The sequence below is a fragment of the Oncorhynchus kisutch genome, linkage group LG22 (assembly GCF_002021735.2).
Source record: "Oncorhynchus kisutch isolate 150728-3 linkage group LG22, Okis_V2, whole genome shotgun sequence".
NCBI classification, from domain to species: domain Eukaryota; kingdom Metazoa; phylum Chordata; class Actinopteri; order Salmoniformes; family Salmonidae; genus Oncorhynchus; species Oncorhynchus kisutch.
This window is the reverse complement of record NC_034195.2, coordinates 10,527,353-10,548,048: the sequence shown is the minus strand read 5'-3', so window position 1 is coordinate 10,548,048 and position 20,696 is coordinate 10,527,353. Positions and strand designations below refer to the sequence as shown.

Sequence of the window (20,696 nt, the reverse complement as noted above, 5' to 3'; positions counted from 1 at the left end):
CAATGACTGGCTTGTAACTCACAATGCGTTCGTCCTGTCCCTCCCTCCCTCACACACACAAACACACACACAAACACACACACACACACACACACACACACACACACACACACACACACACACACACACACACACACACACACACACACACACACACACACACACACACACCAATATTGGGGAGAGGGGGGATACAGATGAGGCTTGGCTTGGGAATATTGTACTGCATAGTGTCTTGATTGAATGGATGAAGCCGAAGGACTTATGAGGGGGGCATGGCAGGAGGTAATACAATTTGGTTATAAAATGTTATAACTGTGGGATCGCCATGATATGATTACTTTGATCCGAACATGCTCTGTTCTTTTAATTTTTTTAATCCATTTTGGCTATATATACGTCACAGAACGTAGGGTTATTTGTTCAGACATGTCTGAGTGAAACAAGATATACCCAGTCAAACAGCTATGGGGCTTGGTCAAGTACCCACCATGTAGATTCAAACACCCGAGAAATCTATCAAAGGGTCTAGTCTACTAAGGCCACCAAGAAGGTCCATCCGGATAATGAAGACGCAAAGATTGTGTCATCGCCCAAGAAACCAATGCCTAATTTGACACAAATTCTTCAAATACATCCAGACATGTTGGGGCATGAGTGGAAATGTTCAGATGGTCGTATTGGTGGTGTTTTCATGCCTTCACAACCTATGCTTACATTTTACTCAATGAAATGAAGGCAAGGAATTTGTAAGACATAAGGTAGATTTTACCTCAAGTGAACGGAGGGTGTGTTTTGTGTGTCTCAGTCAAAAGATATTCCTAATAGAATAGAAACGTATTGAAGGGTTGAGGCTGTCAGATCAGAGTTAATCCCGTCGGATGTTGAAGATCAATTAGTGTGACTGTGGGTGGTAGCACTTACGCCCCTGCATCTATCTACCAGAACAACAGGTTAAAAACAGGGAAGACAACCATTGCTTCCAGCAATTGAGGAGTATGTCTCAAGATGATCCACAATGTGACCTCCAAGACCGTGGATCTAGTGACTGGTGTTGTGAGGCCTTGGATGACAACGCAGAGAGCGGCTATCCTGACTCATACCTTTACCAAAAACATGCAACTCTGGATTATTTTCTGTGAATGAACTACCACTGGCTCGATCAGATTGCTTCAGAAATAGGACCTTTGAATCTAACATACCTACAAAACAATGCGGACAGTTGTCTCACCACCACCTTTGTAAAGATTATCAAGGCAACGATGGCTCTTATTCTGGAACATATCAATGCGATCCAGCTAAATAAATCATGCATAAATCAAGGTGGCCATCCTAGCCAACTAGAAGCTTATTTTTTTAAATTCTACAGTACTTTGAGGACATCGCACAATAACTTTTTACAACAAGACTAAAACACGTCTTGGCCAGGGTTCTGAAAGCTTTTGGTTTTCCACCACTGTCCAAGGGGCAGTTGAAACAATTGTGTGTGATCTCAAGGAAGAACCATACATTGTACAAAGGTTAAGAGAAATCGGGGAAAACTCCTCGATCAAAAGAGTGAGCAAACTGTTTTACGCTGTGGATATTGGGTTGGTGAATCTGAATTAAAAGCCACTTATTCAACTTTGTTGGAAATCTGACCAAAGTTTTTTGGCTTTGGAGATGAAGGCTATGTTTCACAAAGCTATTGGTTTTCGAGTTGGTGATACAGAATTTGTTTCTAATTACCACTATGTGTAACGATGACGCTCGGAGTCAGGAAGAAGGTAGTGAGTTTAATAATAACAAGAGAGCACCTGGATATGAACACACAAACAACACTGCCTGAAGAGTGATGCTAGGGAGTGCTAGATAAAGGGGGAATAATCAGAGTAGTGATGAAGTCCAGATGTCCCTCATGATGGGTTACCAGGACCGGTGGTAAGTAAACCGGTGACATTGAGCGCCGGAGAGGGACAGTAGCCCCCCATCCCCCCAGCCCCTAACTGTGGCTCCAGCCGCAGTACGACGCTGGCCAGGACGACGGCCCCGAGGGTGAGGACGGCGAAGGTGGAAGGTGGAAGGCTAAGGCGGAATTCTCAGATGATTTTGGGATATACAGTATATCACAAAAGTGAGTACACTTTCTTCACATTTTTGTAAATATTTGAATATATCTTTTCATGTGACAACACTGAAGAAATTACACTTTGCTCCAATGTAAAGTAGTGAGTACTCACTTTTGTGATATACTGTAGAATGTAGTCCACCAGAACCCAACACCGCTGCTCTGGACCGTACCCCTCCAAGTCCACCAGTTACAGGAACCAGCCCCACAACATCGGGAGTCCAGGAGGGATCTGACAGCATAGACGGGGCATCGTGGGGGACGGCTTCAGCCAGTGGACCAGGAACCACCGGCCTTAGGACGGAAATGAACATGAAAATTGGGTGAGATCCAGTAGTTGGTGGGGAGCTGTAATCTCTGTTACCTAGCTGGGCCCCCACAAACTGGGGGCTTCTTACAGTGTAGGTAGAGTTGGACGTTCCTGGAAGAGAGCCAGACGAGATCACCAGGGTGGAACACAGGGGCCTCATTGCGGTGGCGATCCACCTGCTCCTTCTGGCAGCAGGCAGCGTACTGGAGCCTCACCTGGGCATTGTTCCAATCCTCTTCTACACGCCTGAACCACTCATCCACCGCAGGAGATTCAGTCTGGCTCAGGGTCCAGGGAGCAAGGGCTGGCTGAAAACCCAAAACACACTAGAAGGGAGTCAGCCCGGTGGAGGGGTGATGGAATTAATTTTGAGCGTACTCCGCCCAGGGAAGGAATCGGGCTCACTCCCCCTGCCGGTCCTGGCCCACTCCCCCTGCAGGAACCTCCGCAGATCCTGGACCATCCTCTCCACCTGCCCGTTAGACTAAGGCTGGTACCCAGAAGTGAGGCTGACCGTGACCCCCAGCTTCCCCATGAAGGCTTTCCATACCCATGAGGGGATTTGCATGCCACAGTCGGAGACAATTTCTTCCGGAATGCCATAGTGCCAGAACACCTGTTGTGCCTCAGCAATTAGAGAATCTGTCCACTACAACCATAATAGTGTTGAACCCATCAGACAGAGGGAGATCAGTCATGAACTCTATGGACTAATGGGACCAAGGCCGTTGAGGCATGGGAAGGGGAAGGAGTTTTTGTTTCAGCACATATGTAAACTGGAAAATATTGTTCATACAAATGTTCCTTACAAAAGACTTAAAACTGAAGCAATTTCGATTTCCAGGAACTTCTCTTGGGTAGCAGCAAATGTTTGTTCACTTAAGGTTAAGGAACAACATTTTATCCAAATAAAACCTAATATAACTCAAACGGAAAGCATTTGCATTTTTGCGCAGTCCAGGCAGTGCTGAGAGGGATAGTTTGGCCTGCTATTTGTCTGGTTCTGGTTGGAAAAAAACACGCCCTGTTAAGAACTCTTTTTATTTATTTAAATATTTTTTATATATATTGACTTTCAATGTTAGCAAGTGGAGTGAGAGTTTACTAAAGCAACCAGAACCAGACAAATAGCAGGCCAAACTATCCCTCTCAGCACTGCCTGGACTGCGCAAAAATGCAAATGCTTTCCGTTTGAGTTATATTAGGTTTTATTTTCATCGTGAATTCATTCATGAATTGAAACAGCAGGCGACGTCATGTGCCAAGGTGGGCCACTAGTACTTTGCAGAGATGGATGAAATAGTGTGAGTAGTACTTGGGTGTCCAGCCATGAGGGATGTGCCCAGGTCAACAGCCAATCCCTCACCTCCGTGGGGACGTAGATGTATTCAGGAGGGCAGGTAGCAGGCATGGGTTCCCTCTCCAGAGCCTGGCGGATGTCCATATTTAAACTCAACAAAAAAAGAAACGTCTTCTCACTGTCAATTGAGTTTATTTTCAGTAAACTTAACATGTGTAAATATTTGTTTGAACATAACAAAATTCAACAACTGAGACATAAACTGAACAAGTTCCACAGACATGTGACTAACAGAAATGTGTCCCTGAAGAAAGGTGGGTGGTTCAAAATCAAAAGTAACAGTCAGTATATGGTGTGGCCACCAGCTGCATTCAGTACATCTCTTCCTCAAAGACTGCACCACATTTGCCAGTTCTTGCTGTGAGATGTTACCCCACTCATCCACCAAGGCACCTGCAAGTACTTGGACATTTCTGGGAGGAATGGCCCTAGCCCTCACCTTCCGATCCAATAGGTCCCAGACGTGCTAAATGGGATTGAGATCCGGGCTCTTTGCAGGCCATGGCAGAACACTGACATTCCTGTCTTGCATGAAATCACGCACAGAACGAGCAGTATGGCTGGTGGTATTGTCATGCTGGAGGGCCATGTCAGGATGAGCCTGCAGGAAGGGTACCACATGAGGGAGGGGGATGTCTTCCCTGTAATGCACAGCGTTGAGATTGCCTGCAATGACAACAAGCTCAGTCCGATGATGCTGTGACACACCGCCCCAGAACATGACAGACCCTCCACCTCCAAATCGGTCCCGTTCCAGAGTACAGGCCTCGGTGTAACGCTCATTCCTTCGTCGATAAACGCAAATCTGACCATTACCCCTGGTGAGACAAAACTGTGACTCGTCAGTGAAGATCAATTTTTGCTAGTCCTGTCTGGTCCAGCGACGTTGTTGCCGGGGATGTCTGGTGAGAACCTGCCTTACAACAGTCCTACAAGCCCTCAGTCCAGCCTCTCTCAGCCTATTGTGGACAGTCTGAGCACTGATGGAGGGATTGTGTGTTCCTGGTGTAACTCGGGCAGTTGTTGTTGCCATCCTGTACCTGTCCCGCAGGTGTGATGTTCGGATGTACCGATCCTGTGCAGGTGTTGTTACATGTGGTCTGCCACTGTGAGGATGATCAGCTGTCAGTCCTGTCTCCCTGTAGCACTGTCTTAGGCGTCTCACAGTACAGACATTGACATTTATTGCCCTGGCCACATCTGCAGAGCTCATGCCTCCTTGCATCATGCCTAAGGCACGTTTACTTAGATGAGCAGGGACCCTGTCCACTTAACAACCGTTCCACAGGTGCATGTTCATTAATTGTTTATGGTTCATTGAACAAGCATGGGAAAGAGTGTTTAAAGCCTTCACAATGAAGATCTGGGAAGTTATTTGAATTTTTTCAAATGATCTTTGAAACACAGGGTCCTGAAAAAGGGTGTTTCTTTATTGGCTGAGTTTACGTTCCCAAACACGGGAACAACGAAATGGGAGGACGGAATGGTGGACTGGAGGGCACTCACAGGACTCTCAACCAACGTGGAACTACAAGACAAGGAAAAGCAGGTCTTCCGATATTCAGGTGCCCATGCGGTGATTTTCATCCTCAACCAGGAGATGGTGGAGTCATGACGTTGAAGCCACGGGAGCCACACTTTGCCTTGATGACAGCTTTACACACTCTTGGCATTCTCTCAACCAGCTTCATAAGGTAGTCACCTGGAATGCATTTCAATTAAAATATACGGGTATACAGAAGATAACTATTTGTTAAAAGACCAAGTCCATACTATGGCAAGAACAGCTCAAAGAAGCAAAGAGAAACGACAGTCCATCATTACTTTAAACATGAAGGTATGTCAATACGGACAGTTTCAAGAACTTTTACATTTTCTTCAAGTGCAGTCGCTAAGTTCAAGTTCTATGATGAAACTGGCTCTCATGACTCCTGCCACAGGAAAGGAAGACCCAGAGTTACCTCTGCAGCAGAGGACAAGTTCATTAGAGTTACCAGTCTCAGAAATTGCATCCCAAATAAATGCTTCACAGAGTTCAAGTAACAGACCCATCTCAACATCAACTGTTCAGAGGAGACTGCGTGAATCAGGCCTTCGTGGTTGAAATGTTGCAAACAAACCATTACTAAAGGACATCAATAAGAAGAGACTTGTTTGGATCAAGAAACACGAGCAATGGTCATTAGACCGGTGGAAATCTGTCCTTTGGTCCAAATTTCCAACTGACAGATGAACGGATGATCTCCGCATGTGTGATTTCCACCGTGAAGCATGGAGGAGGAGGTGTGATGGTGTGGGGGTGCTATGCTGGTGATACAGTTTGTGATTGATTTAGAATTCAAGGAACACTTAACCAGCATGGCTACCACAGCATTCTGCAGCGATATGGCTTACCATATGGTTTGCGCTTAGTGGGACTATATATTTGATTTTCAACACAACAATGACCCAACAGACCTACAGGCTTTGTACGGTCTATTTGACCAAGAAGGAGAGTGATGGATTGCTGTATCAGACCACGTGGCCTCCATAATCACCCAACCTCAACACAATTGAGATGGTTTGGGATGAGTTGGAGAGAAGAGTGAAGGAAAAGCAGTCAAGAAGTGCTCATTATATGTGTGAACTCCTTCAAGACTGTTGGAAAAGCATTCCAGGTACAGCTGGTTGAGAAAATGCCAAGAATCTGGGTTTAAGTGTGCAAAGCTGTCAACAAGGCAAAGGGTGGCTAGTTTGAACAATCTCAAATATAAAATGCATTTTGATTTTTTTTTCTTTAGTTACTACGTTGTTCCATATGTGTTATTTCTATTATTCTACAATGTATAAAAAATAAAATTAAAATAAAGTAGGTGTCCAAACTTTTGACTGTATGTAACAGATCTTGCCGTGTTAAAAATGCAGTGTAATGAAACTGTGGCTGTAGACAATATGAAACTGTGGCAATGTTTCTAAAATGTAACTGATTTTATAGTCAAATGAAATCTAAATGCATGTGTGTAATGGATTTCCCTCAAATAAAATATGATAAACATGCTTCACTTATGAAAGTTATTTACTTCAACCCCTCAATCCCCAGTATAAGGAAAAGAAAAGACAAACAAAATTTAGATCATATTAATCAGGAGGAATGGATCAGCGCAGGATAGTTAAACATTGCATAGTCAGGTCCCTATTCATTTAAAAATAAATAGTTATTGATCAAATCAAATTGTATTAGTCCCATTGTCACGGTCTGACCTTTAATATCTCTGTTTTCTTTATATTTTTGTTAGGTCAGGGTGTGACGAGGGTGGGTATGCTAGTTTTTGTATTGTCTAGGGTTTTCGTATGTCTAGAGGTTTTGTAGGTCTAGGTATTTATATGTCTATGGTGGCCTGATATGGTTCCCAATCAGAGGCAGCTGTTTATCGTTGTCTCTGAAGTGTGGATTATATTTAGATGGCCATTTTCCATTTTGTGTTTGTGGGTTTTTGTTCTATGTTTAGTTGCCTGTCTAAACAGGGGGGGAACACGAGGAGATTGGCTGAGTCAGGTTGGAGACCTGAGCCAATTCCTCGTGCTTACCGTTGGGAGCGTGTGACTGGTCAGGCACCGTGTTATGCAGAGATGCGCACGGTGTCTCCAGTTCGCATTCATAGCCCGGTGCGCTCTATTCCAACTCCTTGCATTTGCCGGGCTTCCAGCCAAGACGGATGGTGACGGCTCAGCGTTCCTGGTCTCCAGTACACCTCCTTGGACCAGGATATCCTGCGCTGGCTCTGCGTACTGTGTCTCCGGTGCATCTGCACAGCCCAGTGCATCCTGTGCTAGCGCCCCGCACTTGTCGGGCTAAAGTGAGCATCCGAGCATGACGCATTGTGCCAGCTCTACGCTCCAGATCTCCAGTGCACCTCCACAGTCCAGTACGTCCTGTGCCCCCCCCCCCCCCCCGCACTCGCCCTGAGGTGCATGTCTTCAGCCCAGTGCCACCTGTACCGGTCCCACGCACCAGGCCTCCAGTGTGCCTCCAGAGTCCAGTACGTCCTGTGCCTGATCCTCACACTCGCCCTGAGGTGTCTCTGATAATGGCTTACCAGGGTACCAGGGTAGAGCTGCTATAAATGGGTCTGGACTACGAGACCTTTTCTGGGGTGTCACGCCCTGGTCTTAGTAGGGTGTGACATGGGGTGTGACATGGGTTTATTTTGTGGTGTATTTTTGTATTGGGGTTTTAGTAGGTATTGGGATTGTGGCTTAGTAGGGTTGTCTAGAAAAGTCTATGGTTGCCTGAGGCGGTTCTCAATCAGAGGCAGGTGATTATCGTTGTTTCTGATTGGGAACCATATTTAGGCAGCCATATTCTTTGAGTGTTTCGTGGGTGATTGTTCCTGCCTCTGTGTTTGTTTGCACCTGATAGGCTGTATAGGTTTTCACATTTGTTGTTTTTTATTGTACGTTTTTTTCGTCTTTATTAAATATGTATCAAGATTACCACGCTGCATTTTGGTCCGACTCTCTTTTGACGGAAGAAAACCGTAACATGGGGTCTTTTCAGGATGGCTGTAACATTAATCAAAAGGGGATTCTCCATAGTGAAACCGCATGAAAAATGCTGACGACATATTTTATTTTTACCTTTATTTAACTAGGTAAGTCAGCTAAAAACAAACCCTTATTTTCAATGACGGCCTAAGAACAGTGGGTCTCTTAAGGCTAGGGGGCAGTGTTCGGAAGATCGGATGACTGACATGCCCAAAGTAAACTATCTGTTACTCAAGCACAGAGGCTAGGATATGCATGTATTTGGTAGCATTGGATAGGAAACACTCTGACGTTTCTAAAACGTTTCTAAAACTGCACCATGAAGACCAAGGAGCTCTCCAAACAGGTCAGGGACAAAGTTGTGGAGAAGTAAAGATTAGGGTTGGGTTATAAAAAAATATACCAAACTTTGAACATCCCACAGAGAACTATTAAACTATTAAATCCAATACTAAAAAATGGGAAGAATATGGCACCACAACAAACCTGCCAAGAGAGGCCTGCCCACCAAAACTCATGGACTAGGCAAGGAGGGCATTAGTCAGAAGAAGAGAGGAGAAGTACTCCAGATATAACAAACTGACCCTAGCCCCCCGACACATAAACCACTGCAGCATAAATACTAGAGGCTGAGACAGGAGGGGTCAGGAGACACTGTGGCCCCATCCGATGATACCCCCAGACAGGGCCAAACAGGAAGGATATTACCCCACCCACTTTGCCAAAGCACAGCCCCACACCAGGGATATCTTCAACCACCAACTTACCATCCTGAGACAAGGCCGGGGGCGCCAACCCAGATTACAAGCCTAGTTGGTTTAGCTACAGAAAAAGGCGGCAACTTTCCCACTAGCCATGATTGGCTGAGATAATGAGTGGGCTGGACATGCCGAGAGATGAGTTTGGATTGGTCTGCCATGTAGCACGTTTCTGTCCATAACATGAGCTGGTCAGAGAACACACAGAAGGTTGTTGTATAAAACACCTGTCTCTGCATTAAATCTTAAAACCAAAGGCAACCATGGCATCCTTGACAGAGTGGGAGAAGCCTCCATCAATGTGTATGGGTAAGATAGTCTAGCTAGCTACATTTTCAGATATTATACGTTTCTAATTTTGTCAGAAAGTCGTATTCATTTCAAGGTAAACTGTACTGTTAGCTAGCTAGCTAACATTAGCTGGCTGTCTAGATAACGTTACGTGTATGATCTGTGTAGTAATATTATTCGTATCTCAGAGACATTTGCATTGCTAGTTATAGCCTAATGTTAGCTAGCTAGCTAACATTGAACCTGGTTGATTAGCTACCTACAGATTTATTCAGGGTAGTAACATTATGAGTTGGGATTAGGGTTCATTGTTTAGCTAGCTACATGTCTAAACAAAAGACCCCAATATGCAAGTAACTATTTCAATACAATGTTTATGATGTCACTGCGACAACTGTCAATAGATGTAGCTGGTAAATTCGCTCTGGCTATCTACTTTGATTTCAGATCACTCTCATCTGAATGTGCCAGAGCGCAGAATATCTGACGAATTTACGACCACTCAACACCCGTTGAATATGGCCGGTGTCAATAAACGTTGGCAAAAAAGTGTAATTAAATTGTTTCCAGCAGCACAGTTTCAGTCACCAATGCTCTGGATAACATAAAACAGCCTAATCAGCTCTGCTAGAGCGAGTAAAATTGTCAGAGTGAAATGTTCTCTTATTTGTGTCTTGAAGTAGCTAGCAAGCTAGCCAGTTAGCTTGGGTGCTTGACTGCTGTTGTTAGGTCAGAGCGCTCGGTTCAACCCTACTCCTCGGCCAGAGAGTCCAGTGTGTGTTCTGAACATTCCGAATTTAGAAAAGGACAATCTGACAATGCTCTGAGTTTACGAACGGCCCAGAGAACATTCTGGCACTCTAGATTAAATTTACGAACACACCCGCAGTATAAACCTCACATGTGAATCCTTAGATAGATGAGTGGGGCTAAAGCTTAAGAGGGTGTGAACAATGCTGAATGGGTGTAGACAAAGAAGAGCTCTCCAGTAAGTACCAAAATATTCAAGGGACAGTTTCTCGGTCACATTTATTAATGTGTTATTCAATGCGTTTCTATGGGCTATAGTAGTAAAGGAAAAATTCAATATATTATCAAATCATTTTTAGATATATATATTTTTTTATACCAAAAGTGGTCCTAAAATTCTAAATCAGATAGCTAAATGATCCATGGTATGACCATTTTAAAACAATTCCATATGTTAGTATTGAGAAAATAAATAAAGCAAAATAAACCAGATTTTATGCATATATCAAAGTCGATCAACCCTTTTCTGAAAACGTGTGAGTGTGCAATAGTTCTAACCAAGATCAAGACATGTTATCTAACGTGTGGACAACATTTTGTATTCTTACTCTAACAAATGGCCCAAATGGCAGGTAGCCTAGCGATTAGGGAGGCGAGCCAGAAACTGGATGGTTGTCAGTTTGAATCTCAGGTCTGACGAGAAAAACCTGGCAGAAGTGAGCTGGCAACCGGGGGGTTGCCAGTGCCTGCCACTGTGCCCTTGAGCAAGGCACTTAACCCCCCCAAATTTTGGTTAGACCTTTGTGCAAATACACCTGTATTTGGAGAGTTTCTCCCATTCTTCTCTGCAGATCATCTCAAGCTCTGTCAGGTTGGATGGGGAGCATCGCTGCACAGCTATTTTCAGGTCTCTCCAGATATGTTTGATCGGGTTCAAGTATGGGCTCTGGCTGGGCCACTCAAGGACATTCAGAGACTTGTCCCGAAGCCACTCCTGAGTTGTCTTGACTGTGTGCTTAGGGTCGTTGTCCTGTTGGAAGGTGAACCTTCAAATCAAAACAAATTGTATTTGATAGATGCGCCGAATACAATGGTCCATGCACACGGACAGTGTGGTGAAGAAGGCGCAATTCCGTAAAGTGAGTGTGGAAGAGGTGAATTTGTTTTTGTTGTCTATCAACAAAGACAAGCCACCGTGGTCTGATAATTTGAATTGAAAATGATTGGACAAATCATTCACTAAATCCTAAACCTCAACTAAATCTTGTAATGAATGATGTGGATATTGATCAAGTTGAGGTGTCTAAACTGCTTGGAGTAATCCTGGATTGTAATGGTCAAAACATATTGATACAACAAGTCTGTCCATAATAAACCACTGCTTTGCCTTCTTAACAACACTATCAACAAGCCAGGTCCTACAGGCCCTCGTTTTGTCACACCTGAACTACTGTTCAGTTGTCTGGTCAGGTGCCACCAAGAGGGACTTAGGAAAATTACAATTGGCTCAGAACAGGGCAGCACGCCTGGCCCTTAAATGTACACGGGGAGCTAACATTAGTGAGAGGCATGTCAATCTCTCATGGCTCAAAGTGGAGGAGAGATTGACTTCATCACAACTTGTTTTTTGTAAGAAGTGTTGGAAAGCTGAATGCATTGAGCTGTCTGCTTAAAGTACTGGCACACAGCTTGGACACCCATGCATACCCCATAAGACATGCCACCAGAGGTCTCTTCACAATCCCCATGTCCAGAACAGACTATGGGAGGCGCAAAGTACTACATAGAGCCATGACTCCATGGAACTGATGCAAGTAGTCGAATCCAATTAAGAAAACGGATAAAAATACACCTATGGAACAGCGAGGACTGTGAAGAGACACAAACACAGGCACACAAACGCTAGCACACAAACTCTATACACACGTACAGTGTAATATTGTTGTATGGGGGAATTATACATTTTGTTCTGTAGTGGTGTAATAATGTTATATGATGTACCGTTTTATATTTTGTTTTATATGTAATATATTACGTGACTTAATGTGTTTGGACCCCAGCAGCTAATGGGGACAAACAAATACATACATACAAACACTGCCTGGAAATAAAAAAAAATTTGCATGGACATTGCCATTGATGACTTCCACCATTTTAAAGTAGTAAACTGGGTGGGACTTCCTATGGGTTTAGGAAGGATCACACAATTACATCCAGGTCATCAGGAGGGATCTGCCAAGGAATTATACTTGTGAGCAAATATTCCATAACTCTGCAGGTGAAAGTAAATCGGCAGCCTTGGCTTCATACCAGTTCAAACAACACACTCCAGGTGGCAGTGTGTTTAAGTGCGTTTACCAACTCAAGTAGGATAATAAGAAAACTGACTTCTTCAAAATGGAGATGGCCTCAATGGCACTGCCCAATGGGATACAAAGATGCGATGTTTAACTAAGTCCATGTGAGGAATACTACTTATGGGGCGGCAGGGTAGTCTAGTGGTTAGAGCGATGGACTAGTAACCGGAAGGTTGCAAGTTCAAATCCCCAAGCTGACAAGGTAAAAATCTGTCGTTCAGGCACAACCCACTCTTCCTAGGCCGTCATTGAAAATAATATTTTTTTCTTAACTGACTTGCCTAGTTAATTAAAGGTAAAAAAATAAAAAATATACAGCAGTGTCCTCCTACAAAACAACTAGCATGAAAGTAAAGCTGGAATCAACTCCTGCCTCCCACTCTTAGTACAGTATAGCCCTACCCCTCAGACAAGGCTTGATGGCCCCTTGTAGAGCTGAAAACAACTGAATGGGTGTAAGCAATATGGCAAGCAACTCTGTCCAACCCACGAAAGCCTGCCTGCCTAACCAATGACAGTTTCCACCATGGGGAGACAGTCAGACACACTGACACTTATCATTACAGACACACTGAACTGATTGTCAACATGACATCCATGTTGAATCTATAATGCATTGAAACACTAATGAAATATGTGCTGTGGTTTCTTTCTGTCTGTCTCACGGTGTAACCTGACTCCACTGCTCCAGAGAGAGACCCCCTTCACCCTGCGGACCAGAATGCAACCTGGCTATATTTAAACTGCCCTAGTCAATCTCGTAATGAACTTTCAGGACTGTAACGCATGCAAGGATGACCGACTGTCTGTATGACTGACTGTCTGACTGATGAGGTGACTGACTTGAATAGTTATTATAAAAGCTAATAGCTGGACCTCAGCCTCAGTGGAGAGAGAGACAAGAAGAAAGACTCTTCAGCATTCATACCCTGGTAAGACAACACTGTGTCAGATTAGTAAGTACACTGTTCTGAACTCCTGGTTCTGGAGGGTTGCAGTCAAGGTTGAGGTCAATTGCATTTCTATTCAGACAATTCAGGAAGTAAACTGAAATTCCAATTCCATTTTTTTTCTCATATACAAGCACAGATTTTTTGGGGGGGAGTTGGAATTTTTGTTTATTTCCTGAATTAAATGGAATTGAGGTGGTGACACTACTAAGCTCAGTTCGCCACACTGATTTAAGACAATGCCCTAACCCTGGTTGCAGTATGAGCAGGGTTATGTCCTAGCCCAGCATTAACACATGATATTCAGCTAATCAAGGTCTTGATTAATTAGTTGATTATTTAAATCAGGTGTGTTAGTGTTGGGTTGAGACAAATACCTCCACAAGTCGCAGCTCTCTTGGACCACAAGATATACAGATATACTATACAGATATACTGTAAATTCTGGATTAGAGGTCAATTCTGGATTGGCTCCTAGCCACAGACAGACTAGATATAGACAATTTGTTGGTGCTCAATTCACACTTTTACTGGACCTTTCTGGTCATAGAGAGAATTGCTTCTCAGCTACAATAGTCAAAAAACCTATTTGATTGAGTTGAAGTTATAGTCTAGTTGAAGTTATAGTCTGGTTGAAGTTATAGTCTAGTTGAAGTCGTAGTCTAGTTGAAGTTATAGTCTAGTTGACGTTGTAGTCTAGTTGAAGTTGTAGTATAGTTGAAGTCATAGTCTAGAAGAAGTCGTAGTCTAGTTGAAGTCATCATCTAGTTGAAGTCGTAGGCTAGTTGAAGTTGTAGTCTAGCTGAAGTTGTAGTCTAGTTGAAGTTGTAGTCTAGTTGAAGTCGTAGTATAGTTGAAGTCATAGTCTAGTTGAAGTCGTAGTCTAGTTGAAGTCGTAGTCTAGTTGGAGTCGTAGTCTAGTTGAAGTCGTAGTCTAGTTGAAGTCGTAGTCTAGTTGTGGTTGTAGTCTAGTTGAAGTCATAGTCTAGTTGAAGTTGTAGTTTAGTTGAAGTCATAGTCTAGTTGAAGTTGTAGTTTAGTTGAAGTCGTAGTCTAGCTGTGGTTATAGTCTAGTTTACCTGCTGCTGTTTTCCTTTTTATTTCTCCTTTTTCTCCTGACAGTTCCCTTGTAGACTCAATGATAGTTTGGATTGGCTAGTGCATGTTAAAATGAGTTGTTCCCCTCCTCTTTCCCCCTCAATATTCCTGAACAACATCTGGGACCTCAGCTGAGAACTACATTCTCTATTCTCTGTTTTCTTGGAAAAGGGGGTTTAGAAATATTAGTGTTATGCCATTGGCATTTTTTTAAATGTCCACAAAGTTGTCAACAGTTTCACTTGAATCACAGAGAAAAATGTATTATGATCTCTTCCTTCTGTTTAAATATTCAAGAAAGGTGTTGCTATCTTTTACAGTAAACAATAAAGGATTGTTGGGGGCTAACAGGATAATATTACAATATTATATTTGTTTGTTGAAAAAGAAAAAGGTAGACAGAATTAGAATTACAGATCATACAGTCTCATTGAAAGTGAGAAATGCAGCATTCCCTCATTAGAGATCTATCTTTTATCCAGTGAATTTGGAAAGTATTCAGACCCCTTGACATTTTCCACATTTTGTTACATTACATTCTTATTCTAAAATTGATTAAATTAAACATTTTCATCATCAATCTACATACAATACCCCATAATGGCAAAGCGAAAACAGGTTTGTATACATTTTTGCAAATGTATAAAAAATGTAAAACAGAAATACCTTATTTACATAAGTATTCAGACCCTTTGCTATGAGCCTCCATCATTCTTCAATGAGAGAAGTCTGGAATCACCCAGACTCTTCCTGGAGCTGTCCGCCCGGATTGACTCTCTCTGACAGAGCTCCAGGGCTAGGTACTCCCCAAACTGCAGTTAGTTATCCTCTTCCACTTCCGTTTCCACATCTGCCCAATCACACCCTATCTCACTCTCATCTGACCTAAAAACATACTCCATGTCCTCGGTCTCGCGTCCTCTCTCTTTTACCTCTGAGGAGACGGTTCAGACCTCTAGGTGCTCCTGTTTTATCTCACACCTTTCGGGCCTGTGGCCTCCCATTTCTTCTTGAGCGGGTGCCGAAAGTGTTCATGAGGCGCTGCTTTTTGGTAAGAGGGAAGTTGTGGTAGATAAAGAGGAGCCAACACTTCAGGGTGTAGGTATTCTGGCCCTGAACATCTCCACCCAGTTTCCAACTGTTCCTTACTATCCCATTTTTTGCGCAACTGTACTCAGCCTGCATGTCATTGCAGGTCTGAGGGCATCATCTGAGTCAACATTAAAGGGGATACTGCGTTTCTGCTTGACCCCCCATCTCTCCCCCAGTGCCTGTCATTCACCGTTCCAACACTGTATGACTTACTTAAATGACTATACCCACATATTGTACTAGGTACTCCCCTCTCATAGTATAAGCTACATTTATAGTCTGCTTGTGTCACTATTGTGGGTGTCTTATCCATGACATCCTCTGGAACCACATACACGTCTGAATATTCACTTTCCAAGAGCCTCCAGCCATCTATCCATCCTATGGGAGGTACTAATTATTTTCCCTAAGTTTCCCTCACTTCTCCTAACGTTTTGTAAAACAGGCCACCCAGTTTTCTAATGTGGCTTCTGCCACTGAGCCTGAACTAGGATCTCTGGTCAGTTACAGCCTATCCTGTGGTTTAACTGGGTTCCAGTTTAACTATCCTTCTTTCAATTCTACCATTAGATTAATCCATGTATCACAGTCAATTTTTTCATTACTTAACTTTCCTTTTACTGTTTCTGGTATTTTGTCCCATACTAAGATTAAGAGGCTTCTTTTCACAACAAATTACTTTAAGTTGCTTTTTCGATGACCAGGTATCTTTTACTCTGGCTGTCTTTAGACCAGTTACCTCAGGTCAATAAACTCAAAACTTAACTGTTATAGCCTGGACGTCTCTAATTGGATTTAATGAATTAAGACTCTGTTCCTAGAGTTTTAGTTCTTATACCTCTGCATTTATTCTTTATTTCTCAGGGCCTTTTTAGTTCTTGTACCTTTTATTCTTTATTTCTCAGGACCTTTTTAGTTCTTGTACCTTTTATTCTTTATTTCTCAGGGCCTTTTTAGTTCTTGTACCTTTTATTCTTTATTTCTCAGGGCCTTTTCAGTTCTTGTACCTTTTATTCTTTATTTCTCAGGGCCTTTTCAGTTCTTGTACCTTTTATTCTTTACTTCTCAGGGCCTTTTCAGTTCTTGTACCTTTTATTCTTTATTTCTCAGGGCCTTTTTAGTTCTTGTACCTTTTATTCTTTATTTCTCAGGGCCTTTTTAGTTTGGCGCCTCACCTTTATTCTACTAACCAATTACTTTAGGTTACTTTGTAGATTAGATCCATAGATCCACGTTAGGCGCCAAGAATGTCGAGGTGACTAGTATGGATCGTCTCCCTGGTGATCCTACTAAATTCACTCACGCATGGGTAGTCCTGTGGATCTTCACTTGACCTCACAGGTTGGGTCAACTCTCACCACACCTTGTCAGCCTGGATTATCCCATGGTATAAGCCTCTTTCCCGGTGAGGGGGCCTCCCTGTCGTGCTAGCCTAAATTGTGTTTAGCGCGTCAAGCTAAATTTTAACCGGGTTACCCCTCTTTGTCTATCCCTGCTTGCCACAGGGGTTACCTCACTCCTTCCTACTGATTACACTTCACAGGTAGTTCGTGACAAGGTATACTATAAGTCAGCGGGGGCTATTCTAATATATAATGCTATTAAGCAATGCGATATTTAGTTATAGTACACTATGTACTATTTTAATACGTGGCACGGCTCTTACGACACTGCTGTCGCTGTACGTTCCGCGATGGGGTTACACTACTTGTTATAAGCGTGGCATAATCACAAACACTCCTACCAGTGGCTGGTCCTCCCTTCCTAACTGACCGGACAACACCCTCACAAGTGATTCACACTCGTTAAGTCCCGGGTATAGGGTTTCAACTAAATCATCTTTAGCTGAAAGCAGGGGTTCAGCACTTCGTATGGGTAGAGGACAAAGCTCTATAGGCTAGACTCCCAGTACTCCTTTGAGTGTGCCTTTAACACAGTTACCCTCAAGCTCCCCTTTGGTTGCCTGCTTGAGCTCACAATATGGTTTGGCAACGGGCTACCTTGAAGGTGAAGCCCCTTAGCCAACAGTCGTTATAATGTTCCTTTACTCCTTAGCGCTTTCTCAAACCAACACAATAACTGGTTAATGAAAACCAGTAAAACGTCTTATTTGATTCAGAGTGTTTAATAATCACATGTACAGGGAGCAGATTCATTTGATATGGTTCACAACTGATGGATTTGATTAATTATTCAAACGTGTCCCTTCCACCAGACGGTTGAGCTAACGTAGGCAAATGTGATTAGCATGAGGTTGTAAGTAACAAGAACATTTCCCAGGTCATAAACATATCAGATAGTCAGAAAGCTTCAATTCTTGTTGATCTAACTGCACTGTCCAATTTACAGTAGCTATTACAGTGAAAGAACACCATGCTATTGTTTGAGGAAAGTGCACAATTTAAACTTCAACTAGACTAATAAACAAATTAGGCACATTTGGGCAGTCTTGACACAATTTTGTACAGAAATGCAATGGTTGCAGTCAGTCTAACACTTTTCACATACACTGCTGCCATCTAGTGCCCAAAATATAAATTGCACCTGGGCTGGAATAATACATTATGGCCTTTCTCTTGCATTTCATAGATGATGGTACAAAAAAAATACAAACCATTTGTTTTTTCTTTGTATTATCTTTTACCAAATCTATTGTGTTATATTCTCCTACATTCCTTTCACATTTCCACAAACTTCAACGTGTTTCCTTTCAAATGGTACCACAAGTATTCATATCCTTGCTTCAGTGCCTGAGCTACAGGCAGTTAGATTTGGGTATGTCATTTTAGGTGAAAATTGAAAAACAAGGGGCGGATCCTTAAGAGTTTTTAAGCAAAGTTACATAATATACTGTCCCCTTTACACATTATGTTTAAGCAAAGTTACACAACACGTCATCTCCATTACAGTTGATGTCTAGACAAAGTAACACATTGTCTGCTTCACACTTGACGATGTGGTGGCCCACGTGCCATCTGGCAGCTCCTCCAGCCATCTGGCAGCTCCACCAGCTCTAACCCAGGGCTTGAGTTCAACGGGGATGTCGCCATATAGAATTTACTTCCGCCCTCAGGCAGAGGAACATCTGTATACATACCATCCACAGCTGCCACTTCCTCCCTGCCTTTAACTGGGCTGTTACGAACCCCTTTGGCCCTGCAGTCTAGGGGGGATGGAAACGAGACCTGTAACATATCTCATGCAAAACAGTGAAAAGGAACAGTGAGAACTAATAACCACAGACAACTTAAATCTACCATTAAACACCATTGGTTTATTTTTAAACACACGTTAAAGGGGAGGGGGGGGGGGGGCTGAGCTGGATACAAGGAAAGAAATAATAAATATCCAAAAACCTCTAAGCTAGTCTTACTTGCTTCAATAACCGCTAGCTACCTAACCAGTTCTAACTAGGGTTCTTAGACAATGTTTTCCTTAGGGCAATATATGCCCATGGGCGACTTGGCTTGGTATCCCCTTGTCCCACCAACAAACAAACAGTCATACACCACAACAATACATACTCACAGGATAACAGACAAATGTGACATGTAGGAGCAAAAACAAAAGAGAGATAGCTTTATCCAAAGAGAGAGACAGAGAGAGTGAGTTTGGGAAAACAACTGAGTGGGTTTTTAAACCAAGGGAAAGGGGATGTGATTGGGTAAGGGGAAAGGAGCAGGTGTGTCTTCTGTCGAGACTGATTAGAGAATGATGATTGCCACCTGTGAGGAGGGGAGAAGGAGAGAAAAGAAATACACGCAGGACACCTGTATCCGTATCATGGGCCATGCTGCTCCTCAGCAGATCCAGGCTGATCCTTTTCTTGTCCTTCTTCTTATGCTTCCTGTTTCAGTGTTAACAAAGTCCGGTCGGGGGACTGAAGGAGTCATCAGGTCACAATGACCACCCTTTTTCACAATACCAGGCAAAAAAAAACACTCCAAGACAAACCTTCATAGCATAATGTCTACACACAACCTACATCATTGTCATCATATTAGATCATGTCAGAGTCAACATAGCTACTAGAACTAACGCGTTAGTAAACCCACAATCTAATCCATGTGTAGAATCACGTGTACGGCAAGCAGTTTAGCAGTTACAATGGCGGGCCCGAAAGATTACCTTGAATTGGAAGTGTTGGATAGCCTTAGCCAGCTACCTAAAATAAATGTAACTCTTCTCTATTTGAGTCAGGTTGTTGAATAGGTTATTAATTAGCTGGATTAGCTAGCGTAAGTGAAACTGAACCTGAAAAAAATTATACAACGAATTATCTCTCTCTCTGCTGCTTCTCCTTAATTTGTTTTAACTGTTCAACTATTGTTTTTTACTCTCTTTAAGTCAACTACCCACCACATTGTATGCACTGCAGTGCTAGCTAGCTGCAGCTTATGCTTTCAGTGCTAGATTCATTATCTGATCCTTTGATTGGATGGACAACATGTCAGTTCATGCTGTGATAAGTTGGAGGGCATCCTCCGGAAGTTGTCATAACTACTGTGTAAGTCTATGGAAGGGGGTGAGAACCATCAGCCTCCTAGGTTAAGTATTGAAGTTGATGTACCCAGAGGAGCGCAAAAAAAAGTTGTCCTCCGGCTATATCATGGTGCTACCCTGTTGAGTCCTGTTGAGCCTGCTGTAGACCTTCATTGCAAAACAATGTATTTTAATAAGTTATTTGGTGACATTTAGTATAGTTTGATCTACAAAAGGATAACTTTTAAAAGTTTCACTATTAGTATTTTTATGAAATTCACTGATAAGGATAGTCCTCCACTTCCTGTTCTCAGGAGCCTACACTGACTGAGACATTGAGGAGCTGAGGGGATGATACTTGTTATGTATGGTACAATGGGATGTATGTCGTACTGTACGTTGTTATGGTTTCCGACAGTGTGCTGCTTTACATATGAATGGGTTTTCAGAATTAGTGGCACATGTCATAAAACTTCAGAGTGATGTACAATATTAAACTGTGCAGATGTGTGTTCTTCTACAACTAAGCTAGTTACACTGGTTCCTCAATTAAATGTTCCTTAATTAAATATTTGGAGCTTATGCCGCTGTCAAGGCTCAGGAGTAGACTCCGATGC

At 42.9% G+C, this 20,696-nt stretch overlaps 1 protein-coding gene across 1 annotated transcript in view; it reads left to right on the top strand.

Annotated features, from left to right (window-relative positions):
- The first annotated feature begins 13,227 nt into the window (after positions 1-13,227).
- The window catches only part of LOC109867662 (F-box only protein 40-like), a 30,287-nt gene continuing 22,818 nt past the window's right edge, over positions 13,228-20,696 (top strand). Inside the window, exon 1 of the mRNA XM_031802192.1 lies at positions 13,228-13,389. The gene's annotated coding sequence lies outside the window, so the exon portion shown is untranslated. The remainder of the gene's footprint in view (positions 13,390-20,696) is intronic.